The sequence below is a fragment of the Pogoniulus pusillus genome, chromosome 4 (assembly GCF_015220805.1).
Source record: "Pogoniulus pusillus isolate bPogPus1 chromosome 4, bPogPus1.pri, whole genome shotgun sequence".
Lineage (NCBI taxonomy): Eukaryota > Metazoa > Chordata > Aves > Piciformes > Lybiidae > Pogoniulus > Pogoniulus pusillus.
This window is the reverse complement of record NC_087267.1, coordinates 31,906,775-31,924,293: the sequence shown is the minus strand read 5'-3', so window position 1 is coordinate 31,924,293 and position 17,519 is coordinate 31,906,775. Positions and strand designations below refer to the sequence as shown.

Sequence of the window (17,519 nt, the reverse complement as noted above, 5' to 3'; positions counted from 1 at the left end):
CCCAGGCAGCCCATTCCAGTGTCCAATGACTCTCTCAGTGAAGAACTTTCTCCTCACCTCGAGCCGAAATTTCCCCTGGCGCAGCCTGAGGCTGTGTCCTCTCGTTCTGGAGCTGGCCACCTGAGAGAAGAGAGCAACCTCCTCCTGGCCACAACCTCCCCTCAGGTAGTTGTAGACAGCAATAAGGTCACCCCTGAGCCTCCTCTTCTCCAGGCTAAACAATCCCAGCTCCCTCAGCCTCTCCTCATAGGGCTTGTGCTCGAGGCCTCTCCCCAGCCTCGTCGCCCTTCTCTGGACACGCTCAAGCATCTCAGTGTCCCTCCTAAACTGGGGGGCCCAGAACTGAACACAGTACTCAAGGTGTGGTCTAACCAGTGCAGAGTACAGGGGCAGAATGACCTCCCTGCTCCTGCTGACCACACCATTCCTGATGCAGGCCAGGATGCCACTGGCTCTCTTGGCCACCTGGGCACACTGCTGGCTCATGTTCAGGTGGGTATCAATCAGCACCCCCAGATCCCTCTCTGTCTGGCTGCTCTCCAGCCACTCCGACCCCAGCCTGTATCTCTGCATGGGGTTGTTGTGGCCAAAGTGCAGCCTCTGCCAGCTCTTGTGATACCTTTGTGTGCAAGAAAGGCACGGGGGGCCAGAGAGGGTGGTCTGACCACTTTCTCTGCAACCTCAGGTGAAGCCCTGTCCGTGCACAGAGCGCTGCCAGCACGCTTTCGTGGAAGGGTAACCCTCCCGCAACGCCGCTGCGGAGGGGCCTCACTGAGGAGGAGCAGCAGAGAAGACCTCACCCCCGCGCTCCCAGCCGCTGCCCTCTGCCTGTCCTGCCATAGGCTAACAGAAACAGCTGAGCTCTCAGTCTGAGCTGAAAAGAGACAATTCCAGGCTTGAATTGGCCACGTGAAGTAAAAATAGACTTTGCAAAGGACTGCCTGCATGACGGAAAATGGAACTCTGTGTGTACACAAAGCAACTGAACGCTAAGGATTTCCCAAACTGATGCAACCCAGCTGCAGAACACTGTGCTCAGCCTCGACTGCTTTGTGCGCTGCCAAGCGCTTCATTAATGGTTAATGTCCTTTGACTCCTCTCCCCAGAGGTCAGAAGACTGTGATTTAAGCAGGGTTCTGTAAGCAAGACAGCCCAGGTGGGTCTTAGCTGCTAACTGGTCGAGTGACCATCTCTGGAGGTGTTTGAAAGGAGACTGGATGAGGCACTTAGTGCCATGGTTTCGTTAATTAGAAGGTGTTAGGTGATACGCTGGACGCGATCTCGAAGGTCTTTTCCAACCTGGTTGATTCTGTGAATGGCAGAGCTTGCACAGTCTCCTGCAGACAGGGAGCTTGTAAGATTCATGGGCTGGAAGTTACAGTGGATGAATCAGGATTATTCTGGAAAGATAGTAGTATTTCTTTTGAAGCTACCACACATAAGAGCTGGCCTGTATGGTATTCCAGGAGGGTGAAAAGAGTCGTGCTAGGAAGGAGTCCTAGTGTGTGAGCAAGAAGCCAGCATAAGCCATACCATGACTGAAACCTATTTACCATCATCCCCTTAACTGGGGAGCAGTGGGAGATGCATAGGGAACTGGAGACACAGCTGGAGGTACAGAAGAGAGCAATTTTGTTGGAGGACTAAGATTATAAATGGTTGTGGGAGATCATCTGTCCTATGACCTCACTTGACTTGTGCTCACAGAAGGCAAGAAAAACTTAGCCAGTTTTAGTACTCTGGAGGCAGGACAGAGAGGATGAAATAGTATGAAGTCCGTGGCAGAGGAATGAGATGCCAGCAAAACGTGTAGAAAGAATAGCCAACATAGGCAGAATAGTTGGTGTTTCCTTAAGGCACTGACAAATTAGCATCTGAATTTTCATCAGAAAAGACAAATCCCAGGCACCCTGCAGCTGTGAAAACCTGTTTTTCTTAAGAATCAATATGTAAAGCTCCCTCCTTATTTCCTAGACAACTAGCTGTGCCTGGCTGTGCCAGATTCCTTAGGTACATTTATGAAAACACAAATGAATACTAACAACCATCCCAACACGTCCATTAACCAGCATTAGTGACAGCGCAAATGCAACCATTAGACTGGACTGATTACTCATTTGAGTTTGGGTCCTTGCAAGCACAACAAATATTTTTTAATACATATTGGTATTTTATTACATTGCTATTAATATGGATAATATTCTGCCTTCACAGTAAAAATACATCACATGAAACATCACTGTGCTCTTGTGTTCCCAGCTAGCATGTGAAAATCGATCCAAAGTAATGATTTGTACTCAAGCGTAATTTGGTAACGTGGATAATCTTTACACTCTGTCTGAAGATAAAGTGTTTGTAAATATGCCTCTTACTTAATCATCCCAACTTTATGGAAGATAAAAGTTCAATTAGAGGAACAGTAGCTTGATTAGAGGAACAATTAATGCTCATCTAAGTGTAATTTTTATTACTAATGTCTCATTTTACAGTTAAACATTACCTGAGGTATCCCACTATTAATGTATTAATAGGTGTATTAGAACTTGTCAGTTTTTAGGGCCTTCCACTTGAGATACTTGAATTGCTTTATGACTGTTAGTGCACCTTTATCACAGCCTTCCATAGTAGATAAACATACAGTACTTGCTTTATTTAAAATAAACTGAGGCAAGTAAAAATTTTTCATTGTTATATCATAGGATGGTTTACTGATAGGTATTCTGGAAACTTCCTTTGCAAGGACATCTTCTCTCATGACAGCTCATATAGGCAGCTCTTGTTAGAGGCAGACATTACATCCCATTGATCAATAATATTTATTGTTCTGGAATGAAAATAACTTTCACTGGGAAAAGCCTTCTGAGAGTCCAATCAAGCTTTGAATTGTTTCAAAGGGGAAAATACACTCCTTATGTTCTCTCTTACTCGTGCTTTGAGCCAGTGGCACGATCTTGAGACCTTGATATCTTCGAATCCCTGGACTGAAATGCTCTTCCCTAGAAATCTGTTCCTCATTTCTGTTCCTTCAGAAGGGAAGCAGGCTGTGAAAAGCAGCATGGGGATTTTGCTGGCAGAGCTAATGCTCTTGTATCATTGGAGTGGATCTGGATTACTGACACAGTTTTCCATCTCCGTCGCTATCAACCGTCTCAAAATCACCATTGTGTCCCTCCAGAGTCAGCACTGATTTGCCCAATGGCAGACCAGCTTGTACAGAGCAGGTAGTCATGGACTTGCACGGAAGCTGAGGCATAAGAAGTTCCAAGTAAATATGAGGAGAAGTCTTTTTGCAGTGAGGGTGATGGAACACAGGAACAGGCTGCCTGGGGTGTGTGGAGTCTCTCTCTACAGAGATATTCAAAACCTGTCTGGACGTGTTCCTGTGTGATCTGGTATAGGTGATGCTGCTCTGGCAGGGGGGTTGGATTGAATGATCTTTCGAGGTCCCTTCCAGCCTCTAACATTCTGTAATTCTGTGGTGGTTGTGCCTCACCTATCTGACCTGTGCGTTCAGGTCCCATTGTTTGTGTGCTGCCATCCATGAGGATGTCTTGTCAGTTGCCTTAGTTATTTCCCAATGGTGTCTCTTTAATCCATTGTAGTTATTGTTAAAGCCACCAGCAAGAATTCCAGAATTGCAGTAACTGTGGTTGAGATCATCTGGAAGGTCTGCAAGGGACACTGCAGGTATTTGATACTACTCTGTTCGGTATTAATATGACTGTGCTCTACAAGTATATTGAGAATGAGATTATGCAAAGGCACATCTACCCCTGTGCAATGGATGCTCTGGGTTCTCCATCTCCCTACTCCTCTATTCTGGCAAAAAAAAAAAAAAAGTGTAAACAAAACTAGGAAGAACCAAATTTTAAATCCACAAAGGAAATCCTTTTTCTCTAAATGTCCAAATCAAAGTGAAATTCCTGCCATACAGTGTTATTGAGGCCAACAGTCCAGTTAGCAAGCAAATATTGACTGCCCCACATTGGCACTTAAGTGCTCCATGCAGAGCTGCAGGTCTTTGCAGTAAGCTCCTGTATATTAACTGCAGACTTTCATGGCTGTGTCCCACAGGGCCCTTCCCTTGCCTCTTTCATACCCAAAGAACTCTTCTAGAGAAGGGTTAGGTGGCTCATGGAAGACAGTTGATGTGGATGCTCATAGCTCTCTTTATGGCAAGATGAGCATTTCCAGGGTGTGATTAGCCCATCTTCCCATGGTGGTTGTCTACAGGAGGTCATCTGAATTGTGCCTTGTGTTTGTCACCCCAACTGACTGCAGAGGCTCTCCACAGGAGTCCTCCAGATGCAAGTGTTGACTGCAAATGTTTACAGTGATCATACACCTGGTATATAATGGCAGGTGCTACTAGAGGGAGGTTTGAAGAAGTTAAAGAGCTTCAGGAACAGAATATGAATTTCCAGCATTTGTCTAGTCAGGGTCATGGCAGAGCAGTGCCAATTCTGACCCAACATGATCAGCCAACTCCTGTGTCTGTTCATTGAGCTGACAGTGGCCTCCTGGATCAGCTCAGTCAGGTGAGCTGGGCAGATATAAGGTGCTGTGGGTGCTAATGGTAAGGTCCTGCTCCCCTCCCCAGGACCCTGGCACCTCTGCTTTGCATTGCTGATGTATCTTTTGCCTCAAGGCAAATCATAGAATCATAGAATCAACCAGGTTGGAAGAGACCTCCAAGATCAGCCAGTCCAACCTATCACCCAGCCCTACCCAATCAACTAGACCATAGCACCATGTGCTTCATCCAGTCTTTTTTTGAACACTTCCATGGACAGCCACTCCACCACCTCCCTGGGCAGCCCATTCCAATGCCAATCACTCTCTCTGTGAAGAACTTCCTTCTAACATCCAGCCTATACCTTCCCCAGCACAACTTGAGACTGTGTCCCCTTGTTCTGCTGCTGGTAACGTGTGGCTTGACTGAGGAACAGATAGAAAAGGAAGAGTAAGGAGAAAAGGGGAAGGGTGAGTGGAAACTTGACAGCTGACAGTGAAGACACTGTGAGTCTGCTCTGCAGTTTTTAACCTGCTATGTCTCCACTTGCCATAGTCAGATGGCAGTTTTACAGCAGAAATCAAGTTGGAGGAGCAACAGCAGAGTAAAAGTTTTGAAATTAATCTCTACTACTAGGCTTTCCCCAGCAGCACTGTAAGTGGGCTTTGTGGTGGCAACACAAAGCACAGTCTATAGCTGCAGTTCTTATCCAGCCCTGGTGCCTTTTGCAGTTTTAAAGTTCCCTTGACTCCCTCTGCAGGGAGAGGATTATTTTAGAGTGAGGCAGAATAAATATGTTTGAACCACGGGCAAGGGGAATCTGGAGTTAAACCATGGCACAGGTAGTTTAAATTTAGTTCTAAATGCTCAGAGAGGTAAGTCACCTCGGATAGTTGTTGCTGCAAGAGAAGTGAATGTAGCAACATCTCCAGTGAAAACAGCAATTGAAATATCCCTCGGTAACAGCTGAAAGAGAAAATAAATTCATTTTAACTTGATGGATATTAGCACCTGAATCGTGGAATGTAAGCCCAGTTAATAAGGTCATTAAAGGAACTGAAAATCTCAGAATCTTCTGCAGAACAAGCAGTTCTGAGTCCTCACAGGTGCTGGCAATGCAATTCAGGCTACTGCTTGATGACTTTGGGACGCTGGAGCATCCAAGGACCCAGCAGGGCAATGGGGACAAATCTGCCCGACAATTGGCACAGGAACATTACCTCTCTGAGTGTTTATTTTTTTCCTCTGCCTGAAACCAGCCTTGCAGATCCAAAGAAGTTGAGCCTTGCTGAGCTTATTCAGACACTCCTGTCACCCTAAGGCTGTGTTCAGGTGTATGGCTGCACTTCACTACCACTCATACAAACATATCTGAACTGGCTAAAATGGGTTAATTTAGATTCTGATGACAAAAAAACTCTGGTCTGACTTACTTGTAGTTGCATTTAAACTGGTCCATGTCCTCTTCTGTGTTCTGCAGCTGCTGGGTTCTTGTATCCAGTATTTTTTGCACTTCATTTCATCGTACTGGCTCCCTGGGGCACTTTTGACTATGCTTTAGTCTTCTTCCAGCGCTGAAAGGTTGCCTGTGAGCCTGTGAACCTGGATGCAAGGAGTCTTCTCTACTGAAGAAGTCTCAGGGCTGGCACAGGAGGTCCATTCAGGCTTCCACATATCTGGCTCATCAGTAAAAACATATTTGTGCTGGTCTCCAGTTCTGGATTAGGAAAAATGACTGAACTGAAGCATGTGAAGTGCTTTCTAGGGCACAGTTTAGGGTGTGACCTGGAAAGCACACATTTTAGGGACAGCTTAGGGCAAAAGACATGATGTATAATACACTGGGATGTCTGAAGGAAGCACAGCCCTGCTGCAGGCAAGTGTTTGTGGTGCCTCAAACTGTATTTGCAGGACCTTCTCCTGTTGCTGGGATCTGCCTCCCCTCACTCGTGCCACTCCAGCACTGGCTGCTCTCATGCACTAAAAGCCAAGGACCCTGAAAGGAAGAGGAAAATATACTTTCTAGCCCATCCAACATGTCAATGACAATGAGATCTTTCATTATGATGTAGAACAGAAGACAAGGTGCAGTTCACATTTTTGGGTTCAATGTTTATTAAGGCTGGCAGGGGAGGAGTAGTGATTAACATAAGTTCTCCACTAAATATCTAAAGGTAACTCTGTTGTCAGTTTAGAAGAAATATCTGATCTGATCTTTTCTTTTGTGGCATCAGTATGAGTAATATATCAGGATCAACTTCTCTGCCATGTGTGCACGTTTCAAAAGCAGAGATTTTTAGATAGTACATGATTTTGAGTTTCTCTCTAGATTACCTCTTCTTTTTCAGTACCATTTCCAAACTTTCTGCCATAGGTTTATTTTATTTGAGCAACAGCAGCCTTCTCCTGTAGTCTTATTGGGAACATCTACATCAGTGTGTTGATTCAGAACACAAGCCCACTTCTGTAGCAAATCTCTTGTTCATCTTCTATTTCTCTGATTTGGGTTGCACAGTGGAGCAGCCTCAGCCAGTGTGAACTACATTCCTGGGGATGGAAATGAATGGGCAGATGTGATCCAGGGGTACATTCAGGAGGAGCTACAATAGGAAGTTCAATAGAGCCAGGCTACAGCTCATACAAAATAAAGAAAACTGCTGAAACAAGGATTTCAGGTGTTGTCAGCAGCAGCTGATTTGCTGTGAAAATCCACTCTTATTTGCTTGTGTGCTGTGGTTTAGATCCAGTCAGCAGCTAAGCCTCTCTCAGCTGCTTGCTCTCTCCTCCATCCAGTGGGATGGGGAAGAGAGGGTAGAAGTGTGAAAACCTGTGGGTTGAGATGTGCAATCACTGCTCAGCAATAACAAAAACCAATCCAAAACACTGCACCATGCTGGCATTCCACATTAAAGTAGAGGCAGCTCTTGCCTCTGTGCTTGTTCACTTCACAGTGCAACCCATGCTGGTTTTGTTTGGTTTAAATCCCATTTTCTCTATATATTCCTTTTTCCCTCCTTCCTTTTCTTATACTTAGGTACAAGTAGTTTCAGGCAACATTTGGCTTGGTGTTGTTTTACTACCTGGAAAATTGCATTTCTTTCTTGCTGAAACACCAGCCCTTAGTGTGAAAACCAGTTGTATAACATTCTAGATTGTCTGAATGTTATTTAACCTCTTTTTTTCTATATCTGGTGTATACTAACAATAAACACTAAATGTACATATAAAGCTTTTCCTTATAGACTGCAGGTAAAGGTCCTCGAGGTTGCAGGACTTGATGGAATTCATCCTGGACTGCTTAAGGAGGCAGATAAACAATCTCTGACTGTCTTCAGAGACCTGGGAAGCTGGAGTGTTGGTGAGTGGAAAAGGATTTACTTTATTTTTAATTGAAGAAGAAAGAATGAATCTGAGACAACTTCAACACTTATCTTCAAGGTCCTAAAAGTTACAGAAAATAAAAAGATAAGCAACAACGAGCAGACATTTTTCAAGAACAAATTGTATCAAACTGATAAGCTGTTCTATTTGATAGAGTAGATGTAAAGTCAGTGTGAAACCTGAAAGGGAATGTAAAAGAGAGCACCATGCTCTGCAGTCCCCCTTGCCAGAGGGAGACGAACGGAGCAACCAAGGAGAATGGATGCAGGTGCCTGCCAGCAGAGGCAAGGGAAAACCCTTCCAGCCATCTTCACATCCCCAGCTGCCCTTACACAACAGATATAGGGCACTAGAGGTTGAGGATGAGGTGATCCTGGAGCAGGCAGAAGCATCACCGGCTGGGAGGGCAACCGAGACAAATCAGTTGCCCCCTCGCATCAGAACAAGTACCCAGAAGAAAAAGAGGAGGGTAATTGTTATTGGTGATTCCCTTCTGCAGGGAACAGAGGGCCCCATATGCCGGCCAGACCCCTTCCACAGGGAGCTCTGCTGCCTCCCTGGAGCCCGGGTCAGGGATGTTACCAGGAGGCTGCCTACTGTAGTGCAGCCCTCTGATTACTATCCCTTATTAGTTATACAGGCAGGGAATGATGAGATTAATAACAGAGGGCTAAAAGCTATCAAAAGGAACTTTAAGACACTGGGGAAAGCAGTTGAGGGAGCAGGGGCACAAGTAGTCTTCTCATCTATACCCTTAGTCACAGGCTGGAATACAGAGAGGAACAGGAAAGTGTATTTGATGAACAAGTGGCTCAGAGGTTGGTGCCTCCAACATAACTTTGGATTCTTTGATCTTGGGGAACTTCATCTTGCCACAGGTCTGCAAGCAACAGATGGGACACAACTGTCACAGAAGGGGAGAAGGACCCTGGCACATAAGCTGGCTGGGCTTGTTGAGAGGGCTTTAAACTAGAATGGAAGGGGGAGGGGGTTAAACATGACAGCACCAGAGATAAATCAAAGGGAATTGAGGATGGTAGGCTAGAGCTAGGGGTAAAAGCAGCAGCCCAGCTGAAGTGCATGTACACTAATGCACGCAGTATGGGTAACAAACAAGAGGAACTGGAAGCTTTGGTGCTGGAGGAAAACTATGATATTGTTGCCATCACTGAAACGTGGTGGGATGGCTCACATGATTGGTGTGCTGTAATCAATGGCTACAGACTCTTCAGGAGAGACAGGCAAGGGAGAAAGGGTGGGGGAGTGGCTCTGTATATTAGGGATGCTCTGGATGTCGTGGAGGTAGAAATCAAAGATGATCAAGTTGAGTCATTATGGGTGAGACTTAAGGCGAAGGCCAACAAGGCTGATATCCTGGTTGGAGTCTGTTACAGACCACCCAACCAGGAAGAAGAGGTTGATTTATTACTCTTTAAGCAACTGGAGGCTGCCTCAAGATCACCTGCCCTTGTTCTGGTGGGCGACTTTAACCTACCAGACATCTGCTGGGACTTAAACACTGCAGAGAAGAAGCAGTCTAGAAGGTTTCTGCAATGTGTGGAAGACAACTTCCTATCCCAGCTGTTACGTGAGCCTACCAGGGGGGCAGCCCTGCTTGACCTGCTGCTCACAAATAGAGAGGAGCTGGTAGGGGATGTGGTGGTTGGAGGCTGCCTGGGGTCCAGTGACCATGAAATTATAGAGTTTTCAATCCATGGAGAAACCAGGAGGGGCATCAACAGAACCTCCACACTGGACTTCCGAAGGGCAGACTTCAGCCTATTTAAGGAACTAATTCAGAAAGTTCCTTGGGAAATAGCCCTTAGAAACAAAGGGGTCCAGGAAGGTTGGACCTACTTCAAGAAAGAACTCCTGAAGGCACAGGAGCAGGCAGTGCCACTGAGCCGGAAGATGAGCCGACGAGGGAGGCAGCCAGGCTGGATGGGCAGGGAGCTGCTGAAGGAATTAAAGATTAAAAAGAGAGTGTATCACCTTTGGAAAAGAGGGGAGGTGTCCCAGGAGAAGTTCAAGGAGGTTGCTAGGTCTTGTAGAGGAAAAATTAGAGAGGCAAAAGCCCACTTGGAGCTCAGGCTGGCCACGGCTGCCAAGGAAAATAAAAAGTGTTTCTTTAAATATATGAATGGCAAGAGAAGGGCCAAGGACAACCTCCAGTCCTTACTAGATAGAGATGGGAACATAGTGACAAAGGATGAGGAAAAGGCAGAGGTGCTTAACACCTTCTTTGCCTCAATCTTCACTAGTGGGACAGGTTGTCTCCAGGACAGCTGGACTCCTGAAGTGGTGGATGGAGTCAGGGACCAGTACAGTCCCCCTCTAATCCATGAGGAAGCAGTAAGGGACCTGCTGCGTCATTTGGATCCTCACAAGTCCATGGGACCAGATGGGATCCACCCTAGGGTGCTGAGAGAGCTGGCAGCTGAGCTGGCCAGGCCACTCTCCATCATTTATCAGCAGTCCTGGCTCACTGGAGAGGTCCCCAAAGACTGGAAGCTGGCCAATGTGATACCCATTCACAAGAGGGGTCGTAAGGAGGAGCCAGAAAACTACAGACCTGTGAGCCTGACCTCAGTGCCAGGCAAGGTCATGGAACAGGTCATCTTGGGTGCCATCACAAAGCACCTACAGGATGGCCAAGGGATCAGGCCCAGCCAGCATGGGTTTAGGAAGGGCAGGTCCTGCCTCACCAACCTGATCTCCTTTTATGATCAGGTTACCTGCCTGGTGAATGTGGGGAAGGCTGTGGATGTAGTCTACCTGGACTTCAGCAAAGCCTTTGACACTGTCTGCCACAAGAAGCTCCTAGCCAAGCTGGCAGATCATGGTTTGGACAGATTCACTCTGTGCTGGATCAAGAACTGGCTGGATGGCAGAGCTCAGAGAGTGGTGGTGAATGGTGCCACATCCAGTTGGCAGCCAGTCACTAGTGGTGTTCCCCAAGGATCAGTGCTGGGCCCAGTCCTGTTCATTATCTTTATTGATGATCTGGACGAGGGGATTGAGTCCAGCATCAGTAAGATTGCAGATGACACCAAGCTGGGAGCAGGTGTTGATCTGTTGGAAGGTAGGAGAGCCCTGCAGAGGGACCTGGACAGGCTGGATGGGTGGGCAGAGGCCAATGGGATGAGATTGAACAAGGCCAAGTGCAGGGTTCTGCACTTTGGCCACAACAACCCCATGCAGAGATACAGCCTGGGGATGGAGTGGCTGGAGAGCAGCCAAACAGAAAGGGATCTGGGGGTACTGACAGATAGTAGCTGAAGCTGAGCCAGCAGTGTGCCCAGGTGGCCAAGAGAGCCAATGGCATCCTGGCCTGCATCAGGAACAGTGTGGCCAGTAGGACAAGGGAGGTTATTCTTCCCCTGTACTCAGCACTGGTCAGGCCACACCTTGAGTACTGTGTCCAGTTCTGGGCCCCTCAATTCAAGAGAGATGTTGAGGTGCTGGAACATGTCCAGAGAAGGGCAACAAAGCTGGTGAGGGGCCTGGAGCACAAATCCTATGAGGAGAGGCTGAGGGAGCTGGGGGTGTTTAGCCTGGAGAAGAGGAGGCTCAGGGGTGACCTCATTGCTATCTACAACTACCTGAAGGGAGGTTGTAGCCAGGTGGGGGGTGGCCTCTTCTCCCAGGCAACCAGCAATAGAACAAGGGGACACAGTCTCAAGTTGTGCCAGGATAGGTATAGGCTGAATGTTAGGATGAAGTTCTTGCCAGAGAGAGTGATTTGCCATTGGAATGGGCTGCCCAGGGAGGTGGTGGAGTCACTGTCCCTGGAGGTGTTCAAGAAAAGCCTGGATGAGGCACTTAGTGCCATGTTCTAGTTGACTGGCTAGGGCTGGGTGCTAGGTTGGACTGGATGATCTTGGAGGTCTCTTCCAACCTGGTTGATTCTATGATTCTATGATTCTATGATAATTATGTAAGACCTGAGGAAAAGGTAGCATTGTGAAATCTCTTTGAAGCACCTTAGATAGCCTCAGGGATGACTGGGCAGGTGCTGAGAACAAGGACACAGCACATGTGTTCCAACTTGTGCCTCCTGCCTCTGTCATTATGTTTATCACACTGGGGAGCCAAAACTGGATGCAGAACTTTAGATGTGGTCCTACAATCACTGAATAGAGGGAAATAATTCCCTTTCTCAACTTGCTGTCTACTTCCTTGCTTATGCAGCTCAGGAGGCACATTCATAGAATCATAGAATCCACCAGGTTGGAAGAGACCTCCAAGATCATCGAGTCCAACCTATCACCCAGCCCTAGCCAGTCAACTAGACCATGGCACTAAGTGCCTCATCCAGGCTTTTCTTGAAGACCCCCAGGGACGGTGCCTCCACCACCTCCCTGGGCAGCCCATTCCAATGCCAATCACTCTCTCTGGGAAGAACTTCCTCCTAACATCCAGCCTATACTTTCCCTGGCACAACTTGAGACTGTGTCCCCTTGTTTTATTGCTGGTTACCTGGGAGAAGAGGCCAACCCCCACCTGGCTACAATGCCCCTTCAGGTAGTTGTAGACAGTAATAAGATCACCCCTGAGCCTCCTGAGCAGTTCATGGTCAGTTCATTGCTAGTTCATGGTCAGTTTGGAGCCCGCCAGGACCTTTTCTGCAGAGCTGCTTTCTTACCAGCTGGAACTCAGCCTACACTGCAGCACAGTTACTGCCATCCAGGTGCATGACTTTGTTATAAGGTACTACATTAACAGAGTAGCACACAGTATCAAAAGCAAACAGTAATGTTAGTGTAACTAATCTATATCAATTATGGTTCTTAGAGGGCAAACTACAGACTAGCATGGTATGTGCACTTTGATTTTCTTGGTGATATTTGATTTGTTGTGCTTAGATCAGGACTTCTCCCGCCCCAGTACCGTGCAGTGCTCACAACAGTAACACCACAGTTACCTTAGAAGCAGGAAAGGCATTCTGTTTATCACCTTGTTATCACTGAGAAAGCTCCACGCTACACAGTAACATTGTGCGTCAGGGAGAACTTTGACTTTCATAAAGCCAAGATGATCTAACAATGTGAATCGTCTGTATAAACACAAAAGGTGTCCCTGACTCCTGGAGCAACATTTCCTGTTAGCTACCTTGCTCAGGAAATATGAAGGCTGCATAGTGACTATATCTGTGTGGTCTTCTGCAAAGCCTTTGATACAGTTCCTCACAACACCCTTCTCTCTAAACTGGAGAGATATGGGTTTGATGGGTGAACTCTTCAGTGGATAAAGAATTGGTTGGATGATCAAATACGAAGGGTAGTGGGCAATGGCTTGATGTCCAGATAAACATGGGTGGCAAGTGGTGTCCCTCAGGGGTCTGCACTGGGACCAGTGCTGTTCAGTCTCTTCATCAGTGAAACAGACAGTGAGATGGAGTGCACCCTCAGTAGGTCTGGGAGATGATACCAAGCTGACTGGTGCAGTTGATAAGACTGAAGAATGATATCCAGAGGGACCTGGACAGGCTAGAGAAGTGGGTTAAGAAGAAACTCATGAGGTTCAATAAGGCAAAGCGCAAGGTCCTGCACCTAAGTTGGAGCAATCTTCATTATCACTACAGTCTGGGAGATAACATGATAGAGAGCAGCCCTGCAGAAAAGGACTTGAGGGTACTAGTGAATGACAAACTGGAGATGAGCCAGCAATACATACTCACAGCTCAGAAGACCAATCACATCCTGGGCTGTGTCAAAAGAAGCGTGACCAGTGGATTCAGAGAGGTGGTTCTGCCGTTCTGCTCTGCGCTGCGCTGCTGTGGTGACACCTCACCTGGAGCAGTGTGCCCAGCTCTGAGGCACCCAGCACAAGAAGGACATGGATCTGCTGTAGCAGGTCCAGAGGATGGCCATGAAGATGATCAAAGGGATGAAGCACCTCTCCTACAAGGGCAGGCTGAGAGAGTTTGGGCTGTTGAGCCTGGAGAAAAGAAGGCTTCAGACCTTATAGCTGCATTTTGATATCTGAAGGGGATCTACAGGAAGGCTGGGGAAGGAGTGATTAGAAGGGCTGGTAGAGATAGGATGAGGGGCAATGAGCAGGGCAGATTTAGGTTGGACATAAGGAGGAAATTCTTTACAATGAGAGTGGTGAGATATTGGAACAGGTCACCCATCGAGGTGGCAGGCCCCATCCCTGAAGACACTCACGGTCAAAATTGGTGGCACCCTGAGCAACCTGGTCTAGTTGGAACTGTCTCTGTTCACTGCAGGATTGTTGAACAAGATGACCTTTGATGGTCCCTTCCAACTCAATGCATTCTGTGATATCCTGGATTAGGAAAGCAGAGTACGAGAAAGCCCATCCCCTGAGTAGAAGTCTGCCACTTCCCTGATGTAATAGATGCCTCTTGATAAGAATTTAATTGCCTTGTTGTTTAGGTTTTGTTTTAACTGCCTTGTTTGACAGAGCTTTTGGAATCAAAGAAAACTAAATACTGCACAGTCATCACATTTTTAATAGCCTTTCTTGGAGACAAAAGTGGCATTCTAGTTAACATGAAAACTTGTGTGGCAACTTTCTACCTGTTTAGATTTAAATGTTTCCCAACGACAGAGCAAATGAAATTAACAGGGTTTAAGAAATACAAGGCATTGTAGTTTCTGTTTCCCAGTTGTAGAATGGTAGGGTTGGAAGACACCTCTGGAGATGGTTTAGTCTAATTCCCCTGCTAAAGCAGAGTAACCTAGACCATAGGGACATACCCAGGTGGTTTTCTAAAGTCTGGAGAGAAGTGGACTCCACAACCTCTCTGGGTAGCCTGTTCCAGTGCTCTGTCACCCTCAAAGTAAAGAAGTTTCTCCTTAAGTTCAAGTGAAACCTCCTGTGTTCTAGTTTGTACACATTGCTCCTTGTCCTATCCCTTAGCCACCACTGCAAAGAGCCCAGCCCCACCCTTATAGCATCCACTGGTTAGATATTTACTTTCACACAAAATTTAAATTATATTCACATTATTTTATTAGAAGCCTGAAAACTTACCTGGAAGCTTAAAACAAACTATTTTAAAGAAAAAAAAAATTAACTGTGCTCAGGAAAAGAAAAACATAAGGAATTCAGGGGTGATCTTATTACTGTCTACAACTACCTGAAGGGGCATTGTAGCCAGGTGGGGGGTGGCCTCTTCTCCCAGGTAACCAGCAATAGAACAAGGGGACACAGTCTCAAGTTGTGCCAGGGTAGGTATAGGCTGGATATTAGGAAGAAGTTCTTCACAGAGAGAGTGATTGGCATTGGAATGGGCTGCCCAGGGAGGTGGTGGAGTCACCGTCCCTGGGGGTCTTCAAGAAAAGCCTGGATGAGGCACTTAGTGCCATGGTCTAGTTGACTGGTTAGGGCTGGGTGATAGGTTGGACTAGATGATCTTGGAGGTCTCTTCCAACCTGGTTGATTCTATGTGGATTCTACAGAATCCTGTATCCTAATTCTCATTGCAAAGACTTTGAATTATGGGCACTCCACAGTCCAGTCCTGCAATGAATAGTTCTTGTTGCTGTGGCATAACCTTCTGGAAATAATACAGACTATTTCCCATGTTCAAATCAGGCCCTGGCCTCACTCACAGTCCCCTCTCTAGCTAGAAGATCACTGGCTCTCACAAGTGTGTAATGTGCAGAAAACAGAGTTTTACAAGGCATACCAAGTCACTGATATACAAAGCCACTCACTGTTGTTGCGAAATAATTGGTGCCCAGGAGGAACTCAGATGGAATGAAATGAAAGGGAAGGACACAGAGATGCCACTTCCTTTCTGTAGCACAGACCTGGTGAAGTGAAGCAAATTGAAGACTAAATGGAGATTCAACTCTGTTTCTTCTGAGAGGCGACAGCACAGTTGTGTATGGACAAGGCAGGACCCAGCTGATTGGCCTGAGATGCCCAACTAGCACACACGTTCTCCATGCCTTATGGAGGCAATCCTTTGTGAGCAAGGGGAGCTTTTTTCTCCCCCAGCTTTGACTACCTTAAAGCTAGGTGTTTAATATAGGTCACTCGGGTTCCCTTCCTGCTCAGTAGAGGGTAGTGTTGCACTCAGCTACTGGAGAGCAATCCTTGACACCCATCTTGGGATGGGATGGATATAACCCTCTCCATTTGGCAGTCCTTCTGTGTCTCACATAGGAGCCCAGAAGACTAACTTTCTATTAGACCTGATAAATCTGATACCTGACCTTGACAGCTGCCATAAGGTGACACAGGTCCTGCCCTGGTTGCTCTCTTTTCCTGTATAATAAATTAGAGGCAGGAATCCTTGAAGGCCTGAAGGAAGATAGTGCTGACCTTGGTGCATACATATAAGATAGGCAGACAGGCTCTCCTGAGTGCTCAGTTTCAAAGGCACCTGCTGACTATCCAGAGAATGTAGGTACTTGCTTTAGGAGGACGGCCTTTCTAGGTGCCTAACATTTAAATGCAAACAAGAGTCACTCCCTCAGGTGAGGCAGCTGCACTGCACTGCACGTACATGTCATCTCCCAGGGGCAGGGTCCTAGGTGTTTAACCATGGTACGTGATGGGACCTTAGGTATGTCAGTTACAGCTTGGACAGATGCTCTTTCCTGCATCAGCATGCACTGTGAGAGAACCCAAATGTGTCCTGCCACCAGACTCAGCTCTGGTGCCTTTTACAGGGTCTGAGATTTCTGCCTAACTTCCTTTTGGCTCAACAATGCAGCATTTCAGCCTTCCTAACCACCCACTTGCCTATGTGTGCTCCTTCAGCACTCCAGTTAGCAGAGGAATGTCCTGGTAGCTTAACTGTTCCGCAAGCATTTGGGAGCCACAGATCTTTGTAAAATACCTGCAGAGCAGAGTACATACTGATATGCTCCTGATATGCTTCTGAGACATTAGTCCTGCCTCTTCAGTGAATCTAAGGTATGCTGCTATGTTGCATGTTGCACTGTCCCAGATGCCTTTCTCCTTTCTGTTTATCCCACATTGCCCATATATTGGTGCAGAACTGAAAGAGAGAGCACGGGCTGGCCATAGCTTTCTCTCTACTTCTCTACTCACCTTGCTTTAATTTAAAGCCTGAGTGGTAGGAAGCTTTTGTATCCAGAACACTAAGCTGAGCAGTTTTGGAAAGCTCTGGACAGGGTCATAGAACCAAATGCCACCCTTGTGTCTTTCCAGATATATCTTGCCCTGCCATGGTGCTTACTGTCAATAAAAGAGGAGATAGGAAAATGTGGTTTGTGAAACATGGTGCAAAACACTGATGGTGACCATCCAATCCCTGAAGGCTTCCAGTTCTTTTTTCCCAAGCCGGTGCCAGTGTAATACTCTGTCTAGACTGATATTGTTATTATCCTGCTGTGTACAAACAAACACGTGTGCATAGAGATATTTACAATGCAAGAAACCCCTCAAATTCAAAGAAATGCAATGCTCTAGGTTTTTGTATGGTCTTCTTTCATGAACACCCTTGTAGAGCTCCTTTAGTCTCTGCAGCCAGGCTGCCCTCTCTTGACTCCAGTGCGTGCCTGCAACTTTGCTCCTCTAGCTCCACGGCAGAGCTGACTCTTCTCCACAGGTCAGTTAGCCCGAAGACTTCAGGATGCAGTTTATTTTCCTTACACAGAATCACAGAATGGTTGAGGCT

The 17,519-nt window shown here is 46.7% G+C and overlaps 1 long non-coding RNA gene across 1 annotated transcript; it reads left to right on the top strand.

Annotated features, from left to right (window-relative positions):
- The first annotated feature begins 3,608 nt into the window (after nt 1-3,608).
- LOC135175132 (uncharacterized) lies at nt 3,609-17,088 on the top strand. The gene is made up of 5 exons (XR_010302259.1): nt 3,609-3,687; nt 4,440-4,538; nt 6,425-6,598; nt 7,756-7,871; nt 17,051-17,088. It is a non-coding gene; the product is annotated as an uncharacterized LOC135175132 (long non-coding RNA).
- The last annotated feature ends 431 nt before the right edge of the window (nt 17,089-17,519 follow it).